Source organism: Mixophyes fleayi, chromosome 3 (genome assembly GCF_038048845.1).
Source record: "Mixophyes fleayi isolate aMixFle1 chromosome 3, aMixFle1.hap1, whole genome shotgun sequence".
Taxonomy (NCBI): Eukaryota; Metazoa; Chordata; class Amphibia; order Anura; family Limnodynastidae; genus Mixophyes; species Mixophyes fleayi.
Window position 1 is genome coordinate 295,421,902 of NC_134404.1, and position 8,937 is coordinate 295,430,838.

Consider the following 8,937-nt stretch of genomic DNA (forward strand, 5'->3'; position numbering starts at 1 on the left):
CTTTAATTCTATTAGTAATTACCATAAAGAGGAACAAAATAAACAAATTTTACCAAAAGTATAATATGACTTACAAACACTACACTTGAAAGATGGTGCCTTTAAATGAAAAAGTCAGTGTTCATTGCACGACTATGTGCAACAGGGACAGTTTTTTGGTTTACAAAGTCAACCAATAACACTTCGACCCTGTCTGTCTTTAACATACTTGATGGGATCTCAATGACGAATGGTCTGTACCATGGTTGGAGGAGGTATTGTGGCCCCGGTACCAAATTGGGTACCGGGGCCACTCCACTATGCAGTCCAGATAGAGGTGTATCAGATATTAAACAACGTTGACTGTTGCTGCAAAATTTTTAAATAATATTGTGGGGAACACTACACTACGCAGTCCATAAACTTTTTGGGTGGAATTCAGACCCGTGTAGGGTTTTTTAATAATATTGTGGTGACCCACTCCTCTACGCAGTCCAGGTACATTATTGGTGCGAATCATACAAGTTCAGGGTTTTTAATTTATATTGTGGTGACCCACTCCTCTACGCAGTCCAGGTACATTATTCGGTGCGATTCATACCAGTTGATGGTTTTCTTATTATATATATTGTGGTGATCCACTCCTCTATGCAGTCCAGGTACATTATTGGTGCGAATCATACAAGTTCAGGGTTTTTAATTTATATTGTGGTGACCCACTCCTCTACGCAGTCCAGGTACATTATTCGGTGCGATTCATACCAGTTGATGGTTTTCTTATTATATATATTGTGGTGACCCACTCCTCTACGCAGTCCAGGTACATTATTGGTGCGAATCATACAAGTTCAGGGTTTTTAATTTATATTGTGGTGACCCACTCCTCTACGCAGTCCAGGTACATTATTCGGTGCGATTCATACCAGTTGATGGTTTTCTTATTATATATATTGTGGTGACCCACTCCTCTACGCAGTCCAGGTACATTATTGGTGCGAATCATACAAGTTCAGGGTTTTTAATTTATATTGTGGTGACCCACTCCTCTACGCAGTCCAGGTACATTATTCGGTGCGATTCATACCAGTTGATGGTTTTTTTATTATATATATTGTGGTGACCCACTCCTCTACGCAGTCCATGTACATTATTGGTGCGAATCATACAAGTTCAGGGTTTTTAATTTATATTGTGGGGACCCACTCCACTACGCAGTCCAGAAAGATACCTCCTTGCAACGTTTTGGACTTAAAACTATATTGTGAGGTGTTCAGAATACACGGTAAATTAGTGGAAATGCTTGTTATTGAATGTTATTGAGGTCAATAATAGCGTAGGAGTGAAAATAAGCCCAAAAACTTGATTTTTTAACTTTTTGTGCTTTTTTCAAAAAAAATCCGAATCCATAACCTTAAATCCGAACCAAAACCTTTCGGCAGGTGTTTTGCGAAACAAATCCAAACCCAAAACATCGAGAAAATCCGGATCCAAAACACAAAACACAAGACCTCAAAAGTCGCCGGTGCACATCCCTAATAAGTACTTGAAACAGAGTAAGAAATGTCTTACCTTGGTTCACCGTTGATTCAAGTACCCAAAGCCAATCCTCCTCTGTGCATCATGTCAGGTATTATGGATTAATCTTGGCTAGGGACCTCCAATAATGATATGGACTTTTGTAGAATTAATACAAAAACGAAGTCTCTTCAGAATATGTTCTTTATTTATGTATGCGCAATAAAGGACCATTCAATTCAAATAGAATAATGGTAATTTCACAATACCTTTGCAAGCCTTTTATTTCTTAAAACCACAAACTAATACGTAGATAAAAAGCATCATACAATACTTTAGACCAATAATATCACTCCACATCTCAGGAACTATCAATATCTTCCCCTCGCCCCCCAGATATAGGCATTAATCCAAATTAATCTTGCCACATCTTATCAGGCGCTAACTTACTGTACCTTACTGTACCACAACTTCCCTATTCCCTTAATATGTATAATGGAGGGCACATTTCCTTTAGATACGTTACTGCAATACTTTCTAGACATGTTTCTCCACATACCTTAGGCAACATGTTTATAACAGTAAAACAGCTTAATTTGTCAACATATATTTATGCACGTAGCTCTCTTAACTCTTAAGCATCCTAACTTTATTTTATAATCAGCTTTAATTCAACTTCCATTTGTGTGAATTGATTATCCATATCAGATGGCATTGGCCTCTTTCAGCAGGATAAGGCGCCTTGCCACACTGCAAAAATTGTTCAGGAATGGTTTGAGGAACATGACAAAGAGATCAAGGTGTTGACTTGGTCTCCAAGTTCCCCAGATCTCGATCCGACTGAACATCTGTGGGATGTGCTGGAAAAACAAGTCTGAGCCATGGAGGTCCCACCTCGCTACTTACAGGATTTAAAGGATCTGCTGCTATCGTCTTGGTGCCAGATACCACAAGACACCTTCAGAAGTCATGTGGAGTCCATGCCTTGAAGGGTCAGAGTTGCCTATTTGTGCATATATATATATATATATATATATATATATATATATATATATATATATATATATCCACTCTACAGCTATGTCTTATACTCTATGATGACCAGTATTAAACATATAGACAAGTCCATAGGTTTAGTACACCTTTTAGCTATACCACACCACATGTCAAATGTCTAGGCCTTTCTTTCAGGCTTATTAAGGAATGCCACCTAATAAACCAGAATTTTTTTTCAACATACTTTTACTTTTCAATAAAGTAAAAATATTTTAATTGTCTTCGAATCCCCTTCACAATATAGAATGCAGTGATTGATACATACAAGATATACCTATAAGAACTAGTCACAATAGAGAACTCAATAATCAGAGCTATACAGCATCCAGATATGGTTATTTGTCAACTCAATATAATCATCTAACAAAAGGCATACATCTATGACCATATCAAGTACACATGCTTTACACAGTGTATAACATGTATTCTCTACAGTGATCCTATAAATATGTCTTATAATGTTGTGAGGTGCTTAGCAAATTCACAGAAGAGTCTATAAAGACACAAAACTAAAATATTATCAAATTTACAATATTGAGAATTTAACATTCGAGCTGCATAGAGCCTTCCAGCAGTGTTTCCTCACAGAAGAGATAGAAATCAAAATATTTTTTTCTAGTTTAACAATTTTTTTCCCACATCAGTAATGTTTCTAATCAATGATTTGAGATATTCTTGTTGCTTTGCCACCTTTTCGACTACAGAGGTTGCATCAACGGAAGCCTCTGAACTTTTGATTATTGACTATGGGCCTGAGTCCTTAAGGCAAAAAAGGTTTAAATGTTCTCTGGGACAAACCATGTTACAATGCAAGGGGTGTAAATTAGTTTATTATTTTGCACATAAGTTAAATACCTGCTGTTTTTTCATCTAACACACAAATACTTAATAGCTTTATTATTACACTGAAATTTAAAGTTTATCTAGAACATGCCCTACCCCAATTATAAATCTGTCCCCACATTTAAAATTTACCTCCCCCTCCAATGCAACATGGTTTTGCCCAGGTGCAAATGTTACTCCTTTTTTATGCTTTGCTCTCCTTAATGACTCAGGCCCTATGTCTTTCATTTCAACACGTATTCTTTGCTCTATAAAGAGATGGCATTATTTAGTACAAAATCAATATTGACATCATTAAATAAATCGTTAGCAAGAGTTTCCAAGTTTGAATACTAGAGATGCTCAGGCTCGGTTCCTGGAGAACCGAACACACCCGAACTTAGGTGATCTGGTGATTTTTCTTTTCTGCCATTGCTGTCTACCAATGTGTTCTAGATATGCTAAATTATCTTAAAGCATCTCCTACATTGGGCATCCTTTGATATTTTCATACATTGAAGATTAGGACCCTGGGCATACACTATATTAGGGGAACAGTAGGCAATTATATCCGATCTACTAGCAACTTTTAAGTACAATTTTGGCCATGGATGTGACCAATATTTATAGTTGTTTCAGCTATTTTTATAACTATATTGAGACCAATTCAGACTGGCTGCTCACAGTGGTCATCATCATCATTACAGCACCATTATTACATCATTATTACATATCGGATTGTTGTTATATACCTACACTGCTGACCTCAGATTTCAGTCTCAGGTTGGAGCTAGAGAAGAGACTACGGATATGAAAAAAATCATTTTAATTTTGTTCGTGTTACTGACACTGTTTTCAAAAACAGAAATAGGTAAGGAACAATTAACCTGTAAGAATGTATTTTATTAAATAGTGCTAAACTAACTTATTTAGGATTAGGGGCCTATTTATCAATGGCAAAGAGCCCTATTTTGGGCAAATCTAGCCCTTTCAAAGGGGTTATCCTCTGGCGTAAAGTGCTGGTGCCAAGGTCTCCCTTATGCTTATGTATGGGGCGGCCGATTTATCGCAATGTTACCACCATGATGTCTATTTCAGTAATACCATTGCAGAATGGTGTTACCAGAATAAAAAACACAAAGTACTATTTAAATTATGTTTAATTATTAGAATAGAGAAAACATGTTTTTACATGTTGCTAATTAATTCATTTAAGTTGGAAAAAACAGTATGTATAAGATGTTTTATGTGTGTTGTACTATCATGGTTTGTGACTAAATTCAGTATATTGTTATTTGCAGATTCCATCGTCCTCCCAGGTGAAGGTAAGCCTATATTTGTCCAAGTTTTTTTTCCCTGTCATATAATATATATATATATATATATATATATATATATATATATATATATATGTATATATATATACATACTAACATATTTATACTGTGTGTATGTTAGGGAATTTAGACTGTAAGCTCCAATGGTGCAGTGACTGACGTGAGTGAGTTCTTTGTACAGCGCTGCGGAATCAGTGGTGCTATATAAATAGCTGCTGCTGATGATGATTTATTTATATATATATATTTATATATATATATATATATATATATATAGAGAGAGAGAGAGAGAGAGAGAGATAACCTAAACCGATTCCGATCACGTCATACAACTCTTTCCAACATGTCTGATTGTATTTGTAATGTAGTGTAATTTACAAAGGTACATGTCTTACATTATATATCCAAATGCAGTCACATGCCTGCAGCATACAATATATTACCTGGAACATAGTAGAACTGGCCACAGGATTCTAGTAATGTCATTTCAGAATAGAGTTACCAAAACAAAATTATGCTTTGTTTAATTATTAAAATAGAGTAATACAATTTTACTAATGTAAGCTAAATATATCTTATATATAAGATTATAAAGAATATTGATTAATATATACTGTATATATTCATTTTTTTTAATACATTTCTTTTGTAAATAGTGACACTGAGAGGCCAAATCTGGGTTTCAGTTCCATTGCACATGGGCGTGTTTTATGTATGTTGTGTTATTATGTTTCTGTGGGGTGGTTGTTATAAATGATGAGGATTTTAGTTCACTAGCACAATGAAGGACAATACATCTGCTGCATAATTACATTCTATGTATTTTTATTTGCAGCCTACATTACACCAGAAGAATTCTACGACTCCCTGATGGAGGACATTGGTAAGTCTATATTTGCCAAAGCAAAGATTCCCAATCTGTCTTACTCTCAGGTCCAGATTGAGTTTTTCTGTTAGGTGAACTAAAGTAGTCACCAAGGACGTCATAGTTAATGGGGCGTCATAAACACAGAGAGACATGGGGCTAGATTTACTAAACTGCGGGTTTGAAGAAGTGGAGATGTTGCCTTTAGCAATTAATCAGATTCCAGCTTTCATTTTGTTGAATGCAGTAAGTATATGATAGCTAGAATATGATTGGTTGCTGTAGGCAACATCAACACTTTTTCAAACCCGCCATTTAGTAAATATACCCCATAATGTCAATAATTCAATGGAATTGGACAAGAGTCTTTTATCCCTCACTTCCCGTGTCATTGAGACATTTAGTGAGGTAAAGATACACACACACACACACACACACACACACACACACACTTTCCTCCATGCCTGATAATTATCATATTGATTATAACAGGATGATTATCGGGACACTCAGCTGTTTTAACGCCACCAATGCTGCTTTATCCAGCAATTGCCCTATATCTGCTGCAGTATCACAGCGCGTGTAATCACCTTTATCCTTACACACATCCCAATATTACACATATGAGTTGTCTCCATAATGTTACATTCTCTCATATACATTTTCTCCATACACGTGTAACAGCTTATTACCTGCTTCTCTCATACAAAATACTCTTTCTTTCCTAAACAGCTCTGCAAGCAAAACTGAAAAAAGTATTGTTTGCCACAGCGCAGACAATAACCCTGGCGCTGGCGATAATGCTGCTGGTCATTCGGTAAGTTACTAACATTATGTCACATTTTAAAAGCACTTTGAATTCAAATATTTTATTTACGTAAAGCACACTTTCCTACTTTTCTGAATGTCGGGGAAACTCATATATTTCCCAGGAGAGGAGGCCACTCTCGCGGATTGTATCAGTATTGCCCCGCCTCCCGCTGCGTGATGTCAGGAATTGCGGCATTGCACAGCAGGGAAGGGCGTGGCCGTGATGACGTTGTCACCCATCTGCACTTGCCCCTTAGGCAGCCTAGGTCCAGCGCAATAGCAGCTTCTTTTCCTTTGTGACATCTCCTTTTGCCACGTTGTCTCTGGTGGTACGGACACGTGTGTGGTTTAGAGTGGCAAGGTGGAGTCATTTGTGAAGGGAGGGCTAAGTGGTTAGCACTTCTGCCTTACAACACTGGGGTCATGAGTTCAATTCCCAACCATGGCCTTTTCTGTGTGGAGTTTGTATGTTCCCCCCGTGTTTGCGTGGGTTTCCTCCGGATGCTACGGTTTCCTCCCACACTCCAAAAACATTCTAGTAGTTTAATTGGCGGCTATCAAAATTGACCCTAGTCTCTCTCTTTGTGTGTGTATCTATGTTAAGGAAGTTAGATTGTAATCTCCAATGGGGCAGGGACTGATGTGAATGAGTTCTCTGTACAGCGCTGTGGAATTAGTGGCTCTATATAAATAAATGATGATGATGATGATGATGTTTTATCTTTATGATGAGAGGAGCTGAATGGTTATGTATGGATCAGGATGGTCCATGGATAACGTCTTCTAATGACAGTCCTGCTCCTACCTCTTACCACAAATACAGTATATAAAGATTTTATTAAACAGGGCAAAATATTTTAATATACTTCAAGGGGTGGATAGTGGGCAATTTTGGAGGCTTTCACTTTTATGTGATGTTTATGGAGACTTTTAGTTGTACAAAACAGGTAGATGATTATTCAATCTACGGAGCTGGCGGTAATCAGACCCCGGCCACTACTTTCACTAGAACGCCTGTTGGGCCACATAGGTGCATTACATAGCAGAGGCATATTAATATGCACATATTAATCCATGTCATTATTAAGGGTTTGGTATAATGTGATAGTAAGCGGTATTGTGAAGTCATGTGTTTAGCTTTGGTGACACTTCTGTGACAGACCACAGCCACGCAATAATCATGGGAGGAATTTATATACACGATAGACAAATAGCTCTCAGGTTATAGAAGCCGCATAAACTTCTAACAATAATATAATTATACAGTTATCTTAAGCTGCTGATGTCACTTTCCTGGTGATTTCTTACACATTACAATCTACTATAGTTGCTGATTGTGTTGTGTACAATATTGTCCACTAACAGCTTCTTATTATTTTTGCAATTTAGCAGGAAACCACGTGCGGCCTGGGGAAAAGTGGAGACCAGCAAGGCAAAGAAGACATCACTTCCCTCACCCTTCTTATGTAAATGTAATAATAGAGATATATCATACTAATGGTTGTCTACATGTGTTTTAATGTGCTATTGCTCTATTCCATATTGCTGGCTGGAGCAGAGGTCCAGTAATGCGTAGTTGAAAAAGTAGAGTTCAGTTAAACTAATCCAGTCTCTGATCTATACTGGTGGAACAAACAATATTCTTACCAGCTTAAATGCTACTTGGCTTCTGTAAGTGCAGCTTATATTGTATACTGGTTAAAAAATAAGACTAAGATCATGTTGTACCAAACAATGGACAGTAGCAAAGCTCGTTATAAATGGTACCTGCCACACAAAAACCGTAAATCAACCAAATCAACCAAACAAAAGAAGCCGAAGAAATGAGGGAAATCTAGTAAGTAGGAATAGACAAGTACGCAAAACAGTAAATTGCAAACATTTTACTAAATTTGCAGAGGCATGTGTGTGGTGTAGACGTGCGGAGGTGTGTGCGGTGTAGATGTGCAGAGGTGTGTGTGTGTGCGATGTAGATGTGCGGAGGTGTGTGTGTGCAATGTAGATTTGCAGAGCTGTGTGTGTGCGATGTAGATGTGTGGAGGTGTGTGTGTGTGCGATGTAGATGTGCGGAGTTGTGTGTGTGCGATGTAGATTTGCAGAGCTGTGTGTGTGCGATGTAGATGTGCGGAGGTGTGTGTGTATGCGATGTAGATGTGCGGAGGTGTGTGTCTGTGATGTTGATGTGCGGAGGTGTGTGTGTGCGATGTAGATGTGCGGAGGTGTGTGTGTGTGCGATGTAGATGTGCGGAGGTGTGTGTGTGCTATGTAGATGTGCGGAGGTGTGTCTGTGTGTGCGATGTAGATGTGTGGAGGTGTGTGTGTGCGGTGTAGATGTGCGGAGGTATGTGTGTATGCAGTGTAGATGTGTGGAGGTGTGTGTGTGTGTGCGGTGTAGATGTGCAGAGGTGTGTGTGTGGTGTAGATGTGCGGAGGTGTGTGTGTGGTGTAGATGTGCGGAGGTGTGTGTGGTGTAGATGTGCGGAGGTGTGTGGTGTAGATGTGCGGAGGTGCGTGTGGTGTAGATGTGCGGAGGTGTAGATGTGCGGAGGTGTG

At 38.2% G+C, this 8,937-nt stretch overlaps 1 long non-coding RNA gene across 1 annotated transcript; it reads left to right on the forward strand.

The window, feature by feature from the left end:
- The first annotated feature begins 5,006 nt into the window (after nt 1-5,006).
- LOC142142988 (uncharacterized) lies at nt 5,007-6,386 on the forward strand. Its single transcript, XR_012689439.1, has 3 exons — nt 5,007-5,091; nt 5,545-5,592; nt 6,307-6,386. It is a non-coding gene; the product is annotated as an uncharacterized LOC142142988 (long non-coding RNA).
- Nucleotides 6,387-8,937: the final 2,551 nt, after the last annotated feature.